The 12,973-nt window shown below is 50.4% G+C and overlaps 1 protein-coding gene across 6 annotated transcripts in view; it reads left to right on the top strand.

The window, feature by feature from the left end:
* The window catches only part of KANK2 (KN motif and ankyrin repeat domains 2), a 79,307-nt gene continuing 66,334 nt past the window's right edge, over positions 1-12,973 (top strand). Inside the window, exons 1-3 of one of the 6 annotated variants that reach the window (XM_083419653.1) lie at positions 3-68; positions 255-329; positions 1,288-1,357. The gene's annotated coding sequence lies outside the window, so the exon portion shown is untranslated. Of the gene's footprint in view, positions 330-826; positions 872-1,287; positions 1,358-12,973 lie in introns of those variants that run through there. The other 5 variants (XM_083419651.1, XM_083419652.1, XM_083419654.1 and 2 more) reach the window with 5 other exon arrangements.

Below are 12,973 nucleotides of genomic sequence, written 5' to 3'. Positions count from 1 at the left end.
TCCGGGGACCCCGCTCGGCGGGCGAGGCAGCTTCTCCAGCGCGGAGCCGACGGAGCCGAGAGGAGAAGGTACCTCGGGCGGCTGAGAGGATGCTCCGCTAACCCCGCTACCCCTCGCCCCCTCCCGCTCCGGGGGCGCCGCTCCTCCCCAGGCGCCTCCCCAAACTTCGGCATCTTCTCAACGGCTCCCCCCCCCCTTTTCTCTCTCCCCCCCCCTTTTCTCTCTCTGCCCCCATCCCGCCCCTCGGACTCTAGGAAGGGACCCCAACAAGGCGGCTCCGGGAAGGCGAGAGACGGGCAGCCCTCCGCCCCGCGCGCGCCTCGCTCCGGGTAAGTCCTGAGGGGACGAAGTTTGCGCCCTCGAGTCTCCTCAGCTGGCTTCTTTTATTTCGTTCAAAAAGGGGGGAGGTTGCCAATTGCCTCAAAAGCCCAGACAGAGCGAAAGACACCCACCCACCCCCTTGAGGGAAGAAGACGCGACCCAACTCTCTCCCCCCCCCCCGTTTTAATTTGGTTTAAACCGCTGCTTCTCCCCCCCCCCCCCCGCGCGCGTTCCATGTGTGCGAGGGAAGAAATAGCCGGAGCGAAGGAACAAATGACATCTGTGTAGCTGCCTCTTTCTCCCGCCCTCGCTGCCTCGCCCGCCTTTCGGGCGGGGGGGGGGGTTGGGGGTGGTTGGCGTCCAGCTGTTGGCCATTAGCGAGAGCCGCCCTCGCTGGGCTGGCAGGCAGGCAGGCAGAACTCGGCTTCTTCAAGTTGTTTTTCCGCGCCTCGCCTTCTCTCTCGGCCGCCCACCCCACCCAACTCCTCGCTTGGGGACCTCCGGGGAGGGCAGCTTGGCATCGGAGCGCGCTCTCTGCCCGCAAGAATCGGTGGGGCAGCAGGGACAAGCAGGCGGGAGTGGCGGGGTTTGGCACCCGGAGGAGGGAGGGAGAAAGGAGGGGAAAGGCCCACGGTCAAATCTCTGGCCAAGATCTGGAGGAATGGGAGGGGGCTGTCGGTTGGGCTCCCCGGAAAATAGCCAGCGGGGCGGACGGGGGTGGGCTGGTGCAGAGAGAGAAGCATAATTGAGAACATCTGGATAGCCATCCTGCAGGAAACCAGAGCAGGCTGGGTAGCTCCATATCCCACCTCCAGCAGCCTTGGGAGAGAAGGGCATTCAGCGTCTTTCAAGCAAGTCCTGCTGCCTCCTTGGGGCCCCTGGGCTTGCTGAGCAACAGGAAGCTCGGACCAGGACCTTTATCAAAAGACCTCTCCAATTTTTGAGCCTCTCTCCATCTGTCCACAGAGAGTCTTGCAGGCTGGGTGTGAACTCTTTCCAACTTCAGCAGGCACTCAGTCAAGCTAAGACACACCAGGTGCGCCCTGTTTCTGGACTTGTGCTGAAATAGCAAACTGCTGGTGGCCTTGATGGGCTGAGATTGTGTAGGTTGAGGTGTGACAGACCTGAGGCCCTCCAGGTGTTGCTGGACCCCAGCTCCCATCGTCATCCCCCAGCCAGCATGGCTAGTGGCCAGGAATGGTGAGAACTGGAGTCCAGGAAGATGCAGCCGGGACCAGAATTTTCATCTCGGCTGCAGAGGGGACTTTGGTATACAGTGGTACCTTGGGTTAAGTACTTAATTCGTTCCAGAGGTCCATTCTTAACCTGAAATTGTTCTTAACCTGAGGACCACTTTAGCTAATAGGGCCTCGTGCTGCCGCCACGCTGCCGGAGCACGATTTGAGGTACTATTTCTGGGTTAGTGGAGTCTGTAACCTGAAGCGTATGTAACCTGAAGCATACGTAACCCGAGGTACCACTGTATTGCAGAGATCCTATGGCAGAGTGAGGGATGGAGTGTGTCTAAAGCAACACTGAAGGATGCCTAACACCCTCATAATGCTTCTGTTAGTGTAGAGGCCCGGAAACCCAGAGTCTGTGGGTCTGTGTAAGAGAGTGGTTTTTCTCCTGCTGCAATGTTGTCTCCAGCTGTAGTCCTTATTTTGTACCCAATGGAGTGGGTGGTAGTTGCTCACCAACAAAAGCAAAAATAAAGGGGTGCATTTTGGGAAACCTTTTTTTGGGGGGGTGTTGCTAAACTTTTCTGTTGTCCTAGTGAACAGAGAGCAGCATTTGGTCATTTTTCAGCTGTTTGCAATATTCCAGATCGAGACAACGTAAAATGTCTGTGGGCAGCCTTGAGTCTCCTGGCACAGCCCCTCCTTGGGCTGTTTCTTGGTCACACTAGTGGTTGCCAGAACATTGAGAGAGTTGGGATGGAATGCTAGGAGCTGGCTCCTGGGTCGAGATCCTGCTACAGAACCCTCTCCCACCTACTTTTGCACAGTTCTGTGAACCCAATGTGGCAGAAGCTGCTTCAGCAGGCACTGCCATTGTTCTATCGCAACCTTATCCTCTGGGTAGCTTTGGAGGCCCTGTTGCAGAAGGAAGCTGTTTAGAGTAATGCAGACCTGAAAATGCTCCCCAGTGGAGTTTCATGGTGTAAAGCTAACAGACATGTAAAGCAAGTCTCCCCGGGATACAATCAAGTGTTCACTTGGAGAGAAGCTTAGTGCTGGCTGAAACTAATTTTTAGGGAGTGTAAGGGAAATGCCTCACACAGGCCTTGTTGTAGAATAGCCCCCCAAAACACTACATTCCTCTTATGCAAAGAGGGGTCTCTTCTTGACTGTAGTGTTGCAGTGAAATATTATTGGTTCAGAATGTGCCTCTGCTCTGCTCCGCAGGCAGGGAAAGCAAGGCAGGAGGAAGAGAAGACAGACTGACATAGGATATGGGGCTGGGCCAAGCTTCAGGGGGAGTGGGAGAACCAGAGGGTGGGAGCGTGCAGATGCGTCACCCTTACAGAACACCCAGATGCTTTGCAAGGGCTGTAGTTTATTGCTCTCGCTTGCTGTTATCAAACCGTGGAAGCTTGTCCTTTGCAAGTCTCTTGCAAATTGTTTGTTCAAGTGCTAAAATGCCTCCTCGTTGATGTTTCTTGCCACTGTGAACCTTGCACATGCTCCCAAATTAAGAGTTAAGAGTTGGATTTGGAAGAGTATTTCTGTTTCTATTCATTGTTTCTGTCCCTTTGCTTGTCTCTGGACACTGTAGGCTTGTATTGTGTTCATAGGAAGGAGAAAGAGGTAATAGTTGTTGGTTGTGAGTATTGCCTTATTATCCCAAGAACAAATGAGAAAGAGAGGGAGAGAGATGCATATAACTTTCTGGCCTGTGGGCCAAATTAAGTCTGCCAGTGGTCCCAATTTGGCTTGCACAGTCGTCCGCCCCGCTACACCCACCTGGCATCATATGACAGTCAGGTGGGGCAGGGGTACACTCTCTTACACTTCTTCTGCAAGCGGACAGGCCTTGCATTTATTTGACACTTTTCACATTTGGCACCAAACACAAGCCCCCTCATTGAGAATGCTCCACCAGGGGATCACAGTCAGAGGGCTAGCATTTGATGCAGAATGCAAGCTGGGGCTGCAAAGGAGGAAGAGAGGAATTCAGAGTGTGCTCTCAGAACTTCCTTTAAAGTTGGATCATGTTAGGCTGCCTGTCAAAGTGGCCCATGGAGGATGGACCAGTTCTCGATCCAATGTGTCAGCTGGATGCAGTTCCCCACCTTGGCTCTAACGCTGCTGCTGCTGTAGATTTTCAGGAATCAATGGGCAAGAAGTAGGAGAATAGCAAGTCTGGATTTGTGAGTGTCCTAGAGCCCCCCACCCCACCCTCGGGAGGAGTAAAACCTGCCACCACCTTGCTTGGTATTTGTTTCAGGCAGGGTCTCTGGCAAGGCGGAGACATCGCTTTTCTCAGTCCCAGGACTTAGTGTGTGATGCAAAAAGAGTGGACAGGAAGGGACATTTTTCACTGACACAACTGGGATTCTGGAGCAGGACTCCCAGTTTGCAGAATGCCTGGAATTGAAGGTTCTGATCTCTAGAAAAAAGGTGAAGCAATTGAATGTGTGTGTGTCCTTTGAAGCATGCTTTTGGGCTGCGTTGGCGCAGATATCTTTGTGATGCCTGGTGTGATTCTCATTAACTACTTTCCACTCCTGACTCAGCCATAGACTTGCTCTGTGGCTTAAGAGCACCTTTCCTCCCTCCCAGCTTCTGAGAAGGGAATAAGCATGGCTGGCTGGCTGCCCTCTGGGCAGCTGTGGGGGTGGACGATTGGCGTACGGAAGTGCCTTGCTTAAAGATGGGAGCAGTGCAGGTGGGATGCACAATGTGCAGTAAACTGACAGCCTCCAGTTGGTCAACAGCATCAGTGACTGTTCCTGGCCAGATAATCACAGTGCCATTGCTGGGAAGTCTTCAAGTTGAGGCTGATGCTCTAGCTCTGAATTCTCTACCTATTTGGACAGGAGTTGGACCAGGTGACCCGCAAAGCTTCCCTCCTCCTCCTATGGTGTTAGCCTGTTAGATATTAGTGGTACAGAGAGTTTTGAGGCAGCCCCCTAGTGTCTGGACACACACCTGCAATATTCTTTTGGCCCAATGATGTGCATCTTAGTGTGGTTCAGGAATACAGCTGCCTCTGGCTTGGATAATACCTGCCTAGTAGCATTTTGGAGAAGGAACTGGTCATGCTGCACTTTCAAGGCTGGATCCACCTGTCTCCTTCCAGCTGTTGTTGGACTTGAACGCCCATCATCCTGGGGTCACTGGCCATGTTTGCCAATACATGGTAGCTGACGTAGCCTCATGCTGTGTTGTGCCCTCCTGGGGACAATAAAGGTGGTGGCAGTGGGGGCTTTCGTGAGAAAGCAGGTATGTCTGGAGCAGTAATTTGTGTCCTGGCCTCACCCTGTTCTTGTGACCTGCAGATATCCCCTGCTGTGTGAGGAGCAGGATCACAGCTGGGGGAACGGGGGGGGGGGATGAGCCGATTAGAGAGTGATTAAGAATTAACTAATTAATGGTCTTCTGTGGATGGCTTGAACGTCTAATTGAGCCTGGCTTATTGGTGGTGACAGGCAGTGGCTGTAGAAAGCCCTTTTGCACACACATACGACTGTAAAATGAAGAGGAGGAGGCTTTTGGTTTTTGTGTGTGTGTGTGTTGTGTGTGCGTCCTGTGTCTTGTCTGACAAAATGATGCTGTCTCTCTGATTCTCAGGGCATGAGAATTAGCCACACCAAATTCTCCAGCGAGAGGAGAAGGGCTCTCATAGTGTCACTCTGTCCCAGCATTTGAAATTTGCCAGGCACCAGGTACATTTTGAACCTGGCTATTGGCCACTTGCGACCAAGTTAATATGCCTGGGCACCAGGGTGGCACTTGACATCTCCACCATCCGGAGGTGCATGCCTGGGCATCCGTGGATCTTGACTGTTTTTACACACTAGCAACATATCCTGTAGCATTCTATCTGCTATATTTTATCTGCACAATCAGAATGGATTTCAGGAACCCAAAAGTCGTATCTGGCCCCAAAATGGCAACTAGGCATTCCATTTTGGCAAATGTAGCTCTGGTTTTTGGCAAATGTACCCCTGAAGCTGAGGCTCCAATACTTTGGCCACCTCATGAGAAGAGAAGACTCACTGGAAAAGACCCTGATGTTGGGAAAGATGGAGGGCACAAGGAGAAGGGGACGACAGAGGACGAGATGGTTAGACAGTATTCTCGAAGCTACAAACATGAATCTGACCAAACTGCGGGTGATAGTGGAAGACAGGAGTGCCTGGCATGCTCTGGTCCATGGGGTCACGAAGAGTTGGACACGACTGAACGACTAAACAACAAAACAACAGCCCTGGTTTAAGGAGCCATTTGGCGCCTCGCTCATATATCTAAATTTCTAACACTGCTTTGGCCCAGAAGCTGTCCTTTCTCAGACAGATCTTTGCAGAATGCAGCCAGTAACAACACAGATTTTGTCCCAACTCAAATTAGCCAAAGACATAAAGAAGAAATTTTGTGCTGGGGCAGAGGAGTGCAGTGCTTTAACTCATAGCTCTATTGCTTGACTTACTGGATGAATATTCATATGGGTGGGGTTGGAATTCTGGAAGAGAGGATGCAATAAGACTGGCCTATCTACTTATTTTAAATGGTGGGTCCAGCCTACCTTGTTATCTTGGGGTCTTAGGGTCTGTTCACATTACCACCTTAGCGAAGTTGCCCTTGGGGCCTCGGGCATTTCACAGCTCCTTCCTCTCTAGCTGTTCACATCAGCACAGCTTCGTTAGTGTCAGATTAGTTTCTGTTTGGGTTCACCCCAGGGAGCATCGGCCAGCCAGGATGTAAACCCCCTGTGCAAAAGCGTTCGCCCCTTACGTAGAGCTGTATTAGGAACAGCTTAAGAACTCCAGTCGGTTTAAGAAACAACACATCAAATAGCAGTATTTTGAGGCACAATCCATTGTCTCTTGAGACAGACAGATGCCAACAACAGGATATGTGTGCATTTTGGATAGGGCCATGTGAACATGGATTAAAACCCTGCACTGGAAAAGAAATAACTGCACAGGAAACGGAGTGTGAACACAGCCCAAGTACTCAACACTTGAGTTAGGTTTGTAGAAAACAACAGAAAGAGAGAGCAAGCAAAATATTTAGAAAACTAACTTTTAGTTCATTAATTTGTCTGAAAGCAAAAGACAGATGCACAAACCCATATTGTCTCCCAGCCCAATTAAATAGACTGCAGCAGACTCCAGAAAATCTCCTGTATATTTTTTGGCATATGTTTGTTTGGCTTGTCTCTTGATTAAGAGGGCCAAATGAGGGCCTGCAAGGAGCCACAATTTGATGTGGGGCCTCTCTGCTGCTTGAGTTAGAATTCCAGCCCTACATATGGGGATGCAGAGGGCAGGGCTATTGGGTGGGAAATGTTATGAGCACCAACTTAGAATTTCATCCTAAGGGGGAGGGAGCAAGACGGTCCTGTAAAAAGCTCACATTCCTCTTGGTTTTAAAGTCCACCCATTTTTAGTTGGCCATTACTCCTCTGGGTGGGGCTGGCCTCCCCCCAGCAAGTTCTCTGGTATCGCTCAGGATTGTCCAGCGGAGAAACAGGCTTGCTCAAGGTGAAACGGGATCAGTTCTGTTGTTGTTGTTTAGTCGTTTAGTCGTGTCCGACTCTTCGTGACCCCATGGACCAGAGCACGCCAGGCACTCCTGTCTTCCACTGCCTCCCGCAGTTTGGTCAAACTCATGTTCGTAGCTTCGAGAACACTGTCCAACCATCTCGTCCTCTGTCGTCCCCTTCTCCTTGTGCCCTCCATCTTTCCCAACATCAGGGTCTTTTCCAGGGAGTCTTCTCTTCTCATGAGGTGGCCAAAGTATTGGAGCCTCAGCTTCGCGATCTGTCCTTCCAGTGAGCACTCAGGGCTGATTTCCTTAAGAATGGATGTGTTTGATCTTCTTGCAGTCCACTGGACTCTCCAGCACCATAATTCAAAAGCATCCATTCTTCGGCGACCAGCCTTCTCTGTGGTCCAGCTCTCACTTCCATTTATCACTACTGGGAAAACCATGGCTTTAAGTATACAGACCTTTGTTGGTAAGGTGATGTCTCTGCTTTGGTTCTGTATGGTCCTGTTCTGTATGGTCCACCAAATAAATATTACCCAGAAACATAAACCAGAGGGGGCAGCTTCTTTCAGTGGGGACTACTTTTGCTGTCAACACTGGCGGAACTGGGCACCCTCAAAAGGTGATGCAGATGATAGCTGAGCACATCTCAAGCCAACTCACTTTAATTGTGAACCTTAGAATGCATAGACCACGCTTTTACTGATACTGAAGTGAAAGATTGCACTTGGGCTTGAAACTCAAGGGAAGAAGATGGCATTCAGTGTAATGTTTATATTTGAGAGAAGCCATGGCCCATATGCTCTTTGAAAATGATTTTGCACCAAGGCATAGGAAGTCCTGTGCCAATGAACTGCAAATTCAGCACCAAGAAAGTGCTGATTATGTTATCGGGTTAAATGAGAGCAGGCCAACACAAAAATACAATAGGTTCCTTTTGCCTGATGGTTCTCCACTTGGGAACTTTCTTGCAATCTTAATTTGATAGGTTAGCAGGGAGGAAGATCTAGGGAAAGAAGGTTTGGCAAGAGATGTCTACGCACAGGGAATTATCATCTCTTCCCGACTCAGCTGGTTGAGTCTTGAGTCAGAATTCTTCTGCAGCCCAGCATTCCTCAGCTCCTGAGTGGCCTATTGACTTCACAAGAACAGGTGCCTTCTCTCTTGGAGTGATAGCCAATGATCATGTCCCAGACCAAAGAAGGCGGAGATAACAAACTCAAGATTGCCTTTTTATTATTATTGCAGAGGCAAAAAACCTACATGGTGTGTTTCTTCCACCCTGGTTCTGTTCAGCATTGGACTCTTGTCTGTTGTGATGAACGTCAGTCTCCCCACCCACCCACCCCTGCTTCTGTGCGTTTTTCCACACCAACCTCATGCCCTGGCCTTGCCAAAGTTGCACCCCTCTCCCTAGGGGGCAGCACCTGTTCCTTTGAAGAGCTGTGCAGAAGGGGCCTAATGCTTTTGCAGAGCTCCAGAAGCAAGCAAGCGTTGCCTGCAGGGCAAAAGGTGGAAGCTTCCAGCTCTGTGGGCTGAAGGGGCTCATTGTATAAGAAGGTCTTGGGAGTTCGGCAAGATCACACAATTGGCTCTTTCATGCCAGCTGGAGACTCTTATTAAAAACTAGTCCTTCCTCCTCCTCCTCCTCTCTCCCGCCCATCTCCCACACTGCAGGAAAGGTTTGGGGAGTGGCCAGCCAAGCTCAAATGGGCTTTTTCTCTTGCACTTCCACTCCTCTTGCCCTGAAGCTAGAAACTTGCTCCTTTCCACTAACACTCCCAGCAAAATGGTTCAGGCCATTGACTTTCCCCTCCCGCCCCAAGAGATGCATGTGGGCACCCTTCCCTAATACAAAGGCCTCCCCTTGTCTTGCATGTGCTGTGAGCATGTACCGTATTTTTCACTCTATAAGACGCACCAGACCACAAGACGCACCTAGTTTTTGGAGGAGGAAAACAAGAAAAAAAATATTCTGAATCTCAGAAGCCAGAACAGCAAGAGGGATCGCTGCGCAGGGAAAGCAGCAATCCCTCTTGCTGTTCTGGCTTCTGGGATAGCTGCGTAGCCTGCATTTGCTCCATAAGATGCACACACATTTCCCCTTACTTTTTAGGAGGGAAAAAGGGAGTCTTATAGAGCAAAAAGTACGGTAACCAAATGCCCACTTGCTCTTTACAAGCACGACTGCACACTAGGACAGTAGTGAGAGCCCTTAAGAAAAGGCACGGTGTGTTCTCCAGAGGCAGTCCGTTAGGATCATTGGCTGCAACATGGGTACCTCTTAGCATTTTTTCACCTCCTCCTCATACTTGTAGTCCTTAATGGCAAAGGATGGAATTCTTCTCCCCTTCAGTTAATGCTGCAAATTTTAATAACTTAGATGTTGTGATTTATCAACTAAGACACAATTTCCAATAGAGGCTTCTCCACCCCCTTATTCAGGTCTCTTCAAAGGCCTGCTGCTGAGATGGCCTATGTGCTTCTCAGAAGGTCGGCGGTTCAAATCCTTGCGACGGGGTGACCTCCCGTTGCTCCATCCCAGCAGTTTGAAGGCACACCAGTGCAAGTAGATAAATAGGTACCACTTTGGCAGGAAGGTAAACGGCATTTCTGTGCGCTCTGGTTTCCGTCACGGTGTCCCATTGCGCCAGAAGTGGTTTAGTCATGTTGGCCATGTGACCCAGAAAGCTGTCTCTGAACAAACACTGGTTCCCTCGGCCTGAAAGCGAGATGAGCGCCTCAATCCCACAGTTGCCTTTAACTGGACGTAACTGTCCAGGGGTCCTTTACCTTCACCATTACTGAATGGAGTTGACTTTTTCTCATTGCTTCCTGTGCAGGCAAGTTGCTGAACACCCTTGCAGCCCTTGGTGACTCAAGGCAGGGAACTCCTCCAGTTGGGTCAACCCTCTACATTGGGACTGTCTTCAGACCAAGCGGCTGCTGGGAGCACAGCAAAAACAAGGGCCACATGAGATGTGACAATGTTCATGTGATTGGTGCGGATGCTTTTTTATATGTCAGCAACAGGTGTGGGGTTCTTCCGGATTGGGACCCCGGCGGGAGGGTCAAGCAGGCAGGGAAGCTTTAAGCCTTTGCAATCCCAGCCAGTGCAGAGGGCTCCATACCAACTTTTTTTCTTTTAAAAATGCACCAATCGTGCGGATGGCATCGCGTTTAGCTTGGCCCAAGGAGCAAAGCACCACCTAGCCATCCTCATGTTCACTGTGCACTGCTCTGACTTTCAACTGCGCTCTCTTCCTGAATGGCATAAGATGAACAGGTGGGCTGGACAGAAAATCTTTATAGAGTTTTTGCACTTTCCTGTTGTTTCGTTTCCGGGGAGAGGCAATGGCTTGGAATTCACAGTGCACCCTGTTTCTGGTCCCCATGGCTGAGTGCAAAGGAAGAGGGAGTAAAAGAAGGAAAAGGGAGCAGACAGTGGCTTCATCTAATGTCCCCCAGAAGCAACTGGTCTTCACCAAAGCTGGGCAGCAGGGCAGATTCCTCTCTAAGCACCCTCCAGCCCACCTTGAGGCCCCTGTCCCAGGTCAAGATGGGAAGGTCTAGAGGATGCTTGTGGCTGCCTTGACAATTGTCCCGGGTGACCTCCATTGTCCTGAATGTTATTTGCTGACGAACACAAGAGGCTCCTGGTCCTGACTCTCAGTTTGCCCTTAATCCATAGAGATTAGAAGAGGAGCAATGAAGAATCTCCCTTGCTCTGCCCTTCTTTGCCTCTTCCATGCTCTCTGGCTTTCAGTTGTGACCTGGATAGGCTATCTTGGCGGCATACGCCTGGTTATGAGCAGGCAAACTGTCCGCAGATTGCATTTTCATTAAAAATGCTAAGCGGAGGTTCTTATATCTCCGTCACCTCACTCCAGATTGGCATCCAGGAAATAGAATTTCCTCCCCCAGCCTATGCAGGTTAGGGAGGGCTGAAGGGTTCTTTTTCAAATGCACAATGCCAGATTCAGCTGCATCTTGGCACCGAGTGATGGAGCTGGTTATGAACCAGCAGCACCCGCCTGCCAGCCAGCCATGAAGTCCCAATCCAAGTGGACCCCCCCCCCCAATGCCATCATACTATCTGAGCGCAAGAAGCTGATCGAGAAAGGCAGGCTTCCAGGGGGACCCCACCCAGCTGCCGAGCTTCTAGGTCTTGCAAGCAGGACCTAATTGGATCCTTGTGTGCTTGGCAGCCGGATGGAGCTGTCTTAAAGGGGCCGCTGCACCTGGGGGAGGAGGGGGAGAAGGATTGGAAGACAGTTTGTCAGATGAGGGGGGCGGGAAGGAGGCAGGTTGTGCTGGGGAGGAGGGGCTAGAACACATTCTCTCCTGCTCTCTTTTCACCATTTCAGTTTCAGGGCTCAGCCAGACTTCATTTTGTGCTGCGCTTCCGGGAACGGGTCTGTGCTTTAAAGCTCTGGGTCCGGGCAATTCCCCATCACCACCACCCTGAAGCTTTCCCCAGAAAAACCCACTCTTTACCACTGAATTGGAGCAAATGGCAATCCGTGGAAACTGTGAATTGCCGTTTGTTCCAATTCAGCATTAAAGAGTGGAAAGTGACAGGTAAAAAGAAAAGTGCTTGGACGTGGAGCTTTAAAGCATGGGCCTGTGCCTGGAAATCGCGGGGCGGAAGCTAGGTGTGGATGAGCCCTCAGTAGAATCATAGAATTGCATAGTTGGAAGGGACCCCAAGGGTCATCTAGTCCAACCAACCCCCTGCAATGCGGCTAAAGCACCCATGACAGAAGGCCACCCAACCTCTGCTTAAAAACCTCCAACGAAGGAGGAGGAAGGTGGAAGACTATTGGAAAAAAGAGGAAAGGAAAAAAGGGTGGCTGCTTCAAGAAGAGTTGGGGGTGTGCCTTATAATAAATGAGCTGTGTTCATAACATTACCATGAGCAGTCTCTCTTTAATGCAAAGGGATGACTGTCTTTAGCACGTCTACCCAGCATACTGCCCCCATTTTAAGGGTTTTAGACAACAGATGACAGAGGAATTGTGGTTCTGTGAGAGCTGAAAGTGGTTTAAGCAAAGCATCGGCCCCAAACATAATGATGGAAGTTGTTTACTAGAGGCAAAAACAAGACGAGTGCAGCACCAGAGTCATCCCCCTTTCAACTCTTTGGAGGTGGTGAGTAATACAGCCTCATAGCGTTGAACCCGCGAGCTGGTTGGACCCTCCCGGTAATTCTGAAGAATAATCATTCCCCACCCACCCTAAATCGTGCTCTGGAACCATGCCTCTTGATGCGCCCAGTTTCTGCTTCCATGTGATGAGAGCCAGGATGAGCAAGCAGCAGGGCGAAGCCGTCCGAGGTTGCACATATGGCTGGATCTCTTGGCCAAAGCTTAGGTCCCACAGCCCAGCCCCCTCCCCACAAATGAGTGGGAAGACAAGAAACTGTGCAATTGATAACCAAAGTAACAGCCATGTCTGCCTAACCCCATATCTCCCGAAGACCATTAAGTCCAGGGTGCAAAATTAACTAATTGCACCACTGAAGCTTGGGGGGGGGGAGGGAAAGTGGGGCAGGAAAATGCCCACTGGGCATGTAATTCATGCAAACAATTCCAAGTACGGAACCCAAATTCCTGAGTGTTTATTCTCTTTGTGCCACCCGCCAAAGACAGCTCTTTCATATGCTGCAATGGTAGGTAAGTCTTCCGACCGCTGAGCAATCAGTGCAGACATAGGTTCCTCCCAGAAGCCTCTTGGCCACCAACAGGGTGTGCAATAGTCCACTTAAGTTGCCCCAATGCCAAGGCCCATAGAGTTGGAATATAACTTGAGCATCCAATAAATTTAGGTGTTTTCCCAGGACCAAACTAATACGGAGAATGGCTTCCATCTAAAACAGTGCCACTATCGGGCATGACCAGATTGTATGTTTCAGCGCCACACCTTGTGTGCCA

The sequence above is a fragment of the Podarcis tiliguerta genome (assembly GCF_965153285.1).
Source record: "Podarcis tiliguerta genome assembly, chromosome: 17".
Taxonomy (NCBI): Eukaryota; Metazoa; Chordata; class Lepidosauria; order Squamata; family Lacertidae; genus Podarcis; species Podarcis tiliguerta.
This window is presented reverse-complemented; position numbering and strand designations above follow the sequence as displayed.